This window comes from Macaca nemestrina, chromosome 11 (genome assembly GCF_043159975.1).
Source record: "Macaca nemestrina isolate mMacNem1 chromosome 11, mMacNem.hap1, whole genome shotgun sequence".
NCBI lineage: Eukaryota > Metazoa > Chordata > Mammalia > Primates > Cercopithecidae > Macaca > Macaca nemestrina.
The window spans coordinates 78,815,314-78,826,073 of record NC_092135.1 but is presented as its reverse complement, the minus strand read 5'-3'; the positions used below and the strand labels follow the sequence as shown (position 1 = coordinate 78,826,073).

The 10,760-nt window shown below is 34.7% G+C and overlaps 1 pseudogene; it reads left to right on the top strand.

Moving 5' to 3' along the window:
* The first annotated feature begins 7,860 nt into the window (after positions 1-7,860).
* LOC112423218 (large ribosomal subunit protein uL15-like) lies at positions 7,861-9,808 on the top strand (annotated as a pseudogene).
* Positions 9,809-10,760: the final 952 nt, after the last annotated feature.

Sequence of the window (10,760 nt, the reverse complement as noted above, 5' to 3'; positions counted from 1 at the left end):
CTCAATCCATATTTGTGACTGGGAATACAATGATTGTTTGTTAATCTTGGGTTTTAATTAATTTTACCCAATCAGTGGATTGAATATAAGAAAGAGATCAGTGGAAAGTCTGGATCTTGTTAATAGGAGAAGGAGAAATAGATTCTGGGTAAGCTAAAACAATAAATGTCCACTGTGGAATAACTTAAGGTTTTGAATAATGACATTGTATCTAGACTTTTAAAATAAATACGTATTTCTTACTATAGGATCATTCCGTAAATATGCTATTTTGTGACTTGTTTTTATTTTACTTAAAACCAATAATAAACATTTTATTTTGTCAATGAATATGCTTTTAGAAAATAATTTTGATGGATACAAAATATTAATTTTATTGAACAGTTTTCTACTTTTGAACATGTAAGTTCTTTGCATAGTTTACTTTGCTAAACAACAACACTGTGAAGACTCTTTGCATACAACTCTTTGTGTGCTTTTCTAAGCATTTTCCCAGGATAAATTTCTAAATGTAGGATTATTAGGTCAAAGAATATGCCAGTTTTCAGCTTTTTCAACCATTTGTAACTACCATTTTTCATTTGGCATTTGATAAACACTCAATATTTGTTGACTGTTTCTTGCCTACCTACTTCAATTTGCCAAGGCCTCTTTTTATTAGTGTCAGAAAGGAGTATAATACTCCCAATATGTAGCAGATATTATTGACACCAATACTTTCTTGTTCTGGAGAGTATTTTTTTTCTCTTAAGATTGTGTTAATTTGTATAGTTAGCAATACTGATATTCACACCTTGTATTGTGTCCTCCTATTTTACCAGGGTTGATCTGTGTAACCAATAGATTACGACAGAAATTATGGCATGTCACTTCTGAGATTCATTTATGAAAGACACTATGGTTTCTGTCTTAGGTATTTCTCTCTCTCTCTCTCTCTCTCTCTCTCTCTCCCCCCTCGCTTTCTCTCTCTCTATTTCTCTCTCTCGGAACACTTAATCCACAAGAAGCCAGCTGCCATGTTGTGAGAACAGTTAGGTAGCTTATAGAGAAGCTCATATGGGAAGGAATTGAGGTTACCAGTTTAAGACCAGCAACTTACTGAGGCCTGCCAAAACTCATGTGAGTGAGTTTGAAGTGGTTTCTCCTGCTAAATCTTTAGATGACTACACCTTCAGCTGACAGATTAACTGAAACCTTATGAAAAATTCTGGGTTACAACCACCCCGTCATTCAGTTAAGCTGTTCTGGGATTCCTGACCTACTGTGAGTTAATAAATTCTTGTTCTTGTAGGCTGCTGTTAGGCATGATTTGCCACACTGCAATAAATAACTAATATTCCCCATATCTGCTATACACATTGAATTTTTAATAAAAACATTCCCACAAAGAAAACTCCTGGCCCGAATGGTTTCACTGGTGAGTTCCATCAGAAATTTAATTACAAAATAATATCAAAGTTACACAAACCTTTTCAGAAAATAGAGGAATAAAAGATAATTTTCAATTTATTTTTGAGACCAAATAATGCCATTATGAAAATCAGATGAAATTACTATAAGAAAAAAAAATAAACTAATTATCTCTCAGCCATAGATGTAAGAAATGTTAATAAAATATTAGCACATCAAATTAAGTAATACATTAAGGCCACAATATATCATGATCACATGGGATTTAGCATATAAATGAAAGATTCTCTTGACATCCAAGAATCAATGTAATTCAGATTACATTGTAAAAGATCAAAGCAGAAAAAAACCCACAATCATTGTAACACATGCAGAACCTGTATTTGATAAAATTTAGCACGTATTCATATAAAAAATTCACAGAAAATTAGGAGTAAATGAAAAAATCATTCATATGATGAAATGCACTTATTAAAAGACTACTCTTTAGTGTCGAAATATTAAAACTTTCCCCACCCCAACTTCTATTCAATATTGTGCTAGATAGAAGTTCTAGTCAATGCAGTGAAGCAAGAAAACAAAAAATGACACAAGATTGGAAAAAAATGTAAAAAACTATTTTGGATTATACGATTCTGTACAGAAAAACCTAAAAAATTTCCAGAAACCAACTAAAAGTAAGTAAATTTAATATGCTGAGAATCCAACATCAGTGTACGGAAGTTAAGTATTTTTCTCTAGAATAGTAGGGAACAATCGAAAAAGGAAACTAAAAAAAAGTGTCATTTGCAGTAGCATCCAACAACATAAAATTCTTTATGTTAACAGAAAATGTGCAGAACTCTGCACTAAAAACTACTCAACACCGTTGAGTTCAACTAAAGCAGACCTAAATATGAAAAAAGATATACCATGTTCTTGGATGGGAAGACTAAACATTCTTCCCAAATTGATCTATACATTCAATGAAATCTCAATATAAATAATGCAAGACTTTTGAAAAATTGATAAGCAGATTCTAAAATTTGAATGGAAAATTTAAAGAACCTAGAATAGCTAAAATCATCGTAAAAGTGGAAAAGTTTACACTACTTAATTTCAAGACTGGTATAAAGGTACAGCAATCAAAACAGTGTAATATTGGTCAAAATATAGACAATTGATTAATGGTACAGAATACAAGTTCTCAATACACCCGTCTGTGTGGTCAAATGATTTGGTGCCAAAGGACCAAACAAATTCTATAGGAAGTAATGTTTTTCAACCAATGGTGTAGAAACATTTGGATATTCACATGGGAAAAAAAATGAACATGCCTATCTCTACCTACCCCATATCATACACAAAAATTAATTCAAGAGGGAAATGGCCCAGGTGTCGGGGGTCATCAATAGGAGAATTGATAAATTGGTATATTCATACAATAGAATACTAGTTAGCAAAAAAGTATTAAATTAGTGGCACAGTCTGCAATATTGATGCATCTCAAAAACATTATGCTGAGTGAAGGAAGCCAGCATCCCCAAAGTGCATAGTGTATGTTATATGAAGTTCTATGAAATTAGTCTATGATAATAGAAATCAGAATAGTGTTCTTTCTGGGTGGGAGAGAAACACTGGGCAAATGCACAGAGGGAACATCTTCAAGAGATAGAAATACTCTATATTTTGAGAGGTGTGTGGGTTACATAAGGTGAATGCATTTGTTAAAACTGAATAATATCCTTAAAATCTGTACATTTCACTGAATCTTAGTCATACATCAATAAATTTAAATATATGCATACATTTTAATTTTTGTTCTTTAGAGCTTTCTCTTTATCAGTTCATTAATCAGCACACAGTGAGCAGAGCCCTTCAACTGCCAATGAATGTATCTATCAGAATCTCTGTGCAGTCAATGTCCAGTGTCTCCAAGAATATCATGAGTTACCTGATCATGTTAAATAAAGCTGTAGTGTATCTGTTAACATTTCTAAATATCTTGGTCCAGTAATTCCAATGTTACTGATGGGATTAGACAAAGAAGTTAGTTTTAAGTTTTATAAATATTTAAGTATCCTATTTTTCATGCTTATTTTCAGGTCGTTTCTTATATTTTGTGCTATATTTATTTAGCTTATTCTTTAACATATCATACAGTGTCTATTTCCTGGCAATGTGAATTTTGTTCCAAGATGTGAAATATGCAGTATATTAGAAAGGAAGACTAGAAAAATAGGAATAAACATAGAATTCTTCTAAACTGAGTGGCAGGGAGTATGAGGAGGAATATTAGAGGGGGGAACTGGACAAAAGGGAGAATGAAAGAAGTTAGGGAGTCACTGGCTGAAAGATTTAGGGGTCATGTCAGGAGCTGTCCGAGGTCTGAAGCAGAGGCCTCAAGCAGCCGCTTTTTCCAAAGTGGTCCCCCAAATGACACAGGTACTGTGGGAGAGAAGACTTTATTTATGTTAAGTCTATGACAAACCTCTTCATCCAGAGAGGCAATATATTATCTAAAATATTTTGGTAAAATTATGGCAAAACATTGTCCAATTATCTAAAATTTAAAAATATTTTACGGAGGGGCCTGAACTTAACTAAAGTTATCTTATTAAAAATATTTCACTCTATAATTGCTATATAGATTTCATTGTTATGATGATTCATAAATTAACAAGAAGCCTTTAGTTTCATCATGATCTGTTGGTAGCCAGTTCAAGGGCATGTGCATACTATAGACAATGCTGTTCAGGACTAAGCAAGGGATGTTATTTTATAATCTTATTATTTGATGATGTGTTTATGATGACAACACTTAGTGCTCCTTAAGTTCTTAATAGATGCCAAGTAATATGGTAATATTTTCCATGTAGTTATTTAAATAAATCTTCATAACAACACTAGGACATAGTACTGTTGTTATTTCTATTTTACAAATAAGGGAAGAGAGCTTTAAGAGCATGATAATACACTTTCAGCGTTACTCAACTAACAATGCCTGAGCCCAAAGTGTTCCTTTTAACCAACATGCTGTGATCCAAAGCATTCAAATGTGTGTAATTGAATGCTTATATAGTTGCTCTTTTCTTTTTGAAAATATTCTGCTCATAACACATTGATACTTTTAATATCATTTTTTTCTTAAGGTTCTTTATTGTTTACTTGTGACAGCATCTTCAAAGAACAAGGACAGAAATCTTATTTCTATGTTCTTTAATGTAAAAATGAAGCTTTTACGAGAGATGGATTATCAGTGAAAATAAACGACAACATTCTTTGGCAATAAAAGTAATGAGACAGACAGGACAAAAGTAATGACATCCTCTAGCATAATCTCGGCAGAAAATAACTAAATCACCTTGAAGGAGATAAATTGTTACAAAACACCACCCTTGTCTAATATGGATTGACAGGGAATGACAGGATTTTTCAAGAGGATGGCAGCCCACAGGCCCACATGCTTTCAAGGGATCAAAGGAACTGACACTTCCTGCCAGCCCCAGCTAAGCAGAAAGCAACTTGATTCTATCCAGACACATATTTACCCTAAGATGTTATTTCTGGGAAAGGGAGCTTATTCAGGAAATTTGACAGCAGTTTTTTCCTACACATCCTATCAACTGTTAGAATAAAACTGGGATGAGGGAGAATCGGCCAAACCTGTTCTTGGAATCCAAATCATTCATAAATCTTTAGCAAGCTAGGGAACTTGACCTATTCCAAAACACAATTGTTTTATGTAGGCCATGCTCAGCATTTGACTTACAGTTATTATTATTATTTTCTATTAACATAAAACTTTTAAAAAGTTCTGAAGTTTTAAAAAAATGTATAAATTCAATTTATCGTCCACCAAAATAGATTTTAATAATCATCTAGAAAGCAAAATAAATAGCTTTGGTGAATTTAAATGTTAAATAATAATGAAAGGTCCAGGAAAAGGCAGGAATACTCCAGAGGTCATGTTCTGTTTTCCTTGGTCCATGATACCAGGGGGCACATTCTACCATTTGTGCTTTTACCGGTGGTGTTATACCTGTGATCACTTGGTCGAAGAATTGCTCAATAGATTTTTCTAGTGTAAACATGCCATTTTTCTCTTTTTAATTTATAAATATTTATGGGTATATATTGAAAGATACAAATATTTGGGTATCCCTCAAACTTCCACCTAATCATCTTAGTATCCTATAATGATGTATACCTAAATCAATTATTAGTATGATGATTGCCAAATACAGATTTTCTAATTCCACCATTTCTTCTACATTTATTTGTTTACTTTCTATAAGAAAGATTCTCATTTTTTATCTATCTATTTTTTCTTTGTGTTAGTATGGAATAATGGATTTTAATTTAATTCAAGAAAAAATATTTTATGAGGATGTATTAACATAATATTAACAAATACAATATTTATTAAGATATAATTTTTTGGTGCCCAAATTATATCAGATTTGGCAAATGAGGTCTGCTTTAAGCTAGCTTATATGTCCTTTTGACATAACCTAATCATTTTTAGGACACTTTCCTAGTTTCTGATACAACAAGATGGTTCAGGCTCATTCTCTTTGTCCCAGCTCTGAAATCAGCCATTTTTCTGAGGAGCCCTAACTTCATTTAGTGGAAGAATCACATTTCAAAACCAGAATCTGTGTAGTATATATGTGGAACGCTGCACTTTGCTTTTTATTATTTTGATTTTTGAGCATAATTCTTAATAATAAAGAATTATAAATTATTTAAATGTTTATTAGAGAAATCAGTTAAAGAATTTCTGTGTAATTGAATACTATACAACTGGTAAAAATAATGAGGAATCTATTGTAGTGATGGAAGAGGACCTAATATATATTGTATTTGTGAAAAACGAGTTAGTGAACAGTTGATATAGTTTATTTTAAATACTATATATAAGTAAGTGTTCATTCAAACAGAAAATTTTTAAAATCTGAAAGTTTACACACCAAACTACAATTTTTTTTAAACTTCTGTCAGCAGGATAAGAAATATAGTAAACTTTTCATTTCTTTATAGCTTCCTATAACTTTTATATGTAAAGCATTTATCTTTTTAAAATGTAAACAGATAAATCTAAAATCAAAAAATACAAAATAAAACAACAAAAACAGTTTGGGTGGCAATGGCTTACAAAATAATAAAATTGATGAGGAAGTTAGGGAAATGACCTTATGATACATTAGTAAAATTGCTAGAATTAGTCCTCATTAGACAATTACTTTGTAATAATTGCCTCAGTCAGTAGTCAATCTTCTCCAAGTCTCATTTAGTAGCCTCATCAGTTAATTGCTTTCATCTATACACAAATTTTCATTTAACTGGGCAAAAACTTGTCATCATATCTCCATGTCAACACTAGTCAGTGCTTCTAGGGTGTGTTTCACATCCATGTGGCCCACTCCTGATTTCAGCTGAAGCTATGAGGGGTGGTTCTGTGCCAGCTCAGACTCACCCTGCCTTGGCAGCCCAGATCACATGCAGCATGCTTCCACACTCAGCCAGGGACTTCTCCCTGGAAGATTAAATGCTATTTTGTATAATGTGCTCAAGGAAGGACCTTTGGTAAGATGATGTTTCAGTAAACACTTGAATTAAAGTGTGCAGATAGCTTGGGAATAACCTTTTCCAGGAAGAAAAGCAAATGCAAATGCCCTGGGGTGACAGCATGCCTCTCTTATTTGAGGATCAGAAAGGAGGCCAATTTGGAGGGTAGTGATGAAGGACAGGATGAGAGATAAGGTCCTACAAGAAAAAGAAACATGTGAAGGAGAACAAGAGGTTAATAGAAGGGGAGGATAATGAATATGGAGTTTGTCTTGTGAGTTCAGATGAATGAGATGATTTAACTTCTATTTTCAGAGGATCCCAGTGGCTCCCATGTGTGGAGTACATGGTGCCTAAAAACCAGGTGGAAGGGTTTCAATAGGAGCCTATTGCAATAATCCAGTGAGAGACAGAGATGGTTGAGACTCTAGTGATAAAGGTGGAGACAGACTCTGGGTATGACTGGAAGGCAGAGTTCACACAGTTTGCCTATGTGATATGGCTCCTGAGAAAAGAGATGAGGCAGGGATGATCTCAAGGTTTTTATGTAAACAATGAGAGAAAGGAAATTTCTGTATTGAAATTGAAAAAATGAGAATAGAAGACTCGAGAGAAATTCACATGGTAGGTTTTCTCATGTTGGGTTTGAGGTCTTTATTTGATATGTAAGAGGAGATGTTGAATACATGAGCCTGGAGTTCGGAGGAGAGGCTGATGCTGAAGGTAACCTTTATGAGGTTCACAAGTTGTTCATTTGTGGTTAGTATTTAAAGTCATGGGACTGAATGAGATCACCTAGGATATAATTGTAGGAAGTGTAACGGAGAGTGGTCCCAGGATTGACTTAGGCACACTCTGTCATTAAGATTCAGCTTTCTTGCTTTTGTCTGGGCTGCTGACATGCCATCCAGACTGAGGAAGACCCAAAAGCTTTTGGGCTATGTAATCCACAGCCACAGCTGCATAGTAAGGCACCAGAGGGAACCAGGAGGCCGTGGTAAGGCTGGTGGCATGCATCACACAGGATGCAACTTTGACAAATATCACCCATGTTACTTTGGGAAAGTTTGCATGAGGCATTACCACTTAAAGAGAAACCAGAGCTTCTGCCCTGCTGTCAACCTTGACAAATTGTGGACTTTCATCAGGGAGCAGACATGGGTGAAGGTTGCTAAAAACAAGACTTGAGCTGCTCCCATTGTTGACGTGGTATGATCCGACAACTAAAAAGTTCTGGAAAAGGGAAAACTCCCAAAGCAGCTGTCATCATGAAGGCCAAATTCTTCAGCAGAAGAGCCAAGGAGATGATTAAGGGTGTCAGGGGTGGGGTGGGGGTGTGGGGTTGGGGTCCTGGGGGCTTGAAGCCACATGGAGGGATGTCCATTAAATGCTAATAATTGAAAAAAGAAAAGATTCAACTTTCTGATAAGACTAATCTGCCAAGCCTTAATAGATTGGAGCTCTTGCTGCTCAGGATGTTGCTGTTCTTGAAGAAGAGAAAAGACACATGGCAAAGCATGAGCTGTCTCTTAAAGCTCGCACTCAGAACACACACACTCACTTCTGTTCTTATTTCATTGGTCAAACCAAGTTTCACAATCACTTTCAAGTGCAATAGGAAGGGAATGTATAATCTTCCCACAGGAAGGGTTCTGCAGTGACGAACATTGCAGGAAGGGAAACAAGAATATTTGGCGAACAGAAATGTAGTTCACTACAAGAAATAAAGATATGATATTGGAAAGCTTGTCTTTCTTGTCTAATATAACGACTGTAAACTACTGAATTTTTTTTCTTTGCTTTTCTCATCATCTGATGTCTTTCTCCATTTACTCATAATGCCCAATGAAGTATGTCTCAGCAGCCAAAGATCCTAATTAGCCTCTTAATTTCATCTTAGGGTTCATCCCAGTTGAGAGTAAAGGTGATTTCTAGAGCTGGAGCCACTGACATTTCTTCTCATTGGAGAGTACTTATCATGGGATCCTTCTGTGCAATAATTCTTTAATTTTTTTCCAGTTGAGGACCTTGTTATTTAGGTTTACCCTTATTTAATCCCACTTATCCTAGACCTAAGCTACCATTAACCTCTGCCTCTATCTCTTCTTTGAATCCTCTGATGGAATTTTTAAAGAAGTCACAGATTTTCTCATAGTTGTAACATAACAAAAAGAATACATGATGTATTTAAAATTGAAGGAGATCTGCCTTCACTGATGTTCTAGTTCACTGATGTCACTACCTAGTCTTTCACTTGAAGCAAGTAATTGACCTTCAAAGAATTTTCTCATCTGTACAATTGAAATAGTTATACCTACCGTATTAGTTGTTTTTACACTGCTATAAAGATACTACCCGAGACTGGTAATTTATAAATAAAGGAGGTTTAATTGACTCACAGTTCTGCAAGGCTGGAGAGGCCTCAGGAAACTTACAATTATGATGGAAGGGGAAGCAAGAATGTCTTGCATGGCAGCAGATGAGAGAGCTCATGTAGAAAGTGAAAGGGAAAGAGCCCCTTATGAAACCATCAGATCTAGTGAGAACTCACTCACTATCACAAGAACAGCATGGGGGAAACAACCCCCATGACCTAACCACCTCCCACCATCTCCATCCTTTGACATGTGGGGATTATGAGGATTACAATTCAAGATGAGATTTGGGTGGGGACACAACCAAACCATGTCACCTGCCTGGTAACACTATTCTGAGGATTGAATTAGATAGCACATGTAAGGGGCTTCATAAATTCTAAAGTGGAAAAAGGTTGGTTCATGTGGTTGTTGCTGTCATTCCAGGATGAGTTAGGAACACACAGTCATGTGTGTTATTGATTCTGGAATGAGGGAAATAGGAACAGGTCTTATGAGACCATAATATGTTGCTTTTATTAATATTTTCTAATGAAGGTACTGCATGACGAAATAAATAGGAAGATCAGAATCTTCTAACAAGCTTGTCTGGAATTACCATACTGAGTACACAAAGGATCTCACCATAATAAAATGAATTTCTCCTTGTCAAGGTTCTAGTTCCTTATTATCTACCACTGGGCAGAGTGACTCTTGTAGAAGCAGCCTTTATGTTGGCAACCTAGTCTCTGGTTAACATCATAGTAACTGGTAAGCGTCTGAGGTAACTAACCTATAATGATAGGGGCTTATTTCTTCATGTTAGGATTCAGCTTTTGATAAGACCAATATGCTAGGCCTAAATGCACAGAAAATATGAGCTCCTAAAGATATCAAGTCTGCATGTATTTGGAATTTAATAATTTTTATGCACATCTTCAAATTTTCCACCACATGAAATAATAATTCTAAGATATTGGCATGCCAGAAATAATAGTAATCAAACTTCACTGAATAACATTTTATTTTTACAAAGACCTTTTCCATCCCATTTGGTGTTGCCAAGGCTTTATCCATACAAAACGTGTATGGATTGGGAAGAGTATTTCCCCAGTTTTTTTGCTTAAACCAAAGAGGAAAACATCTGTTCAAACTCATTTATCACTACATTTTCTCTGTAGTATGAAGGTATTCTTGGCCATATTCTTGACTAATTTGTTCTTGCCAGTAACTCAAAGGGTATAAAAATGTAATAAATTAGGAAAGAAGCAAAATTCTAAAATTTCAGTAAAAGCACAGATACACCTCTAACTGAAAGACTCTAAATATGGAATATGGTATGTAATGGGTAAGAGATTTCTTTTTTTGAATAAAGTTTGAGGGTTGGAGATCTGTAAAAGATGAAATTAAAAAAGAAATAAAGAAAAAAGAAAATGAGGAAGCATT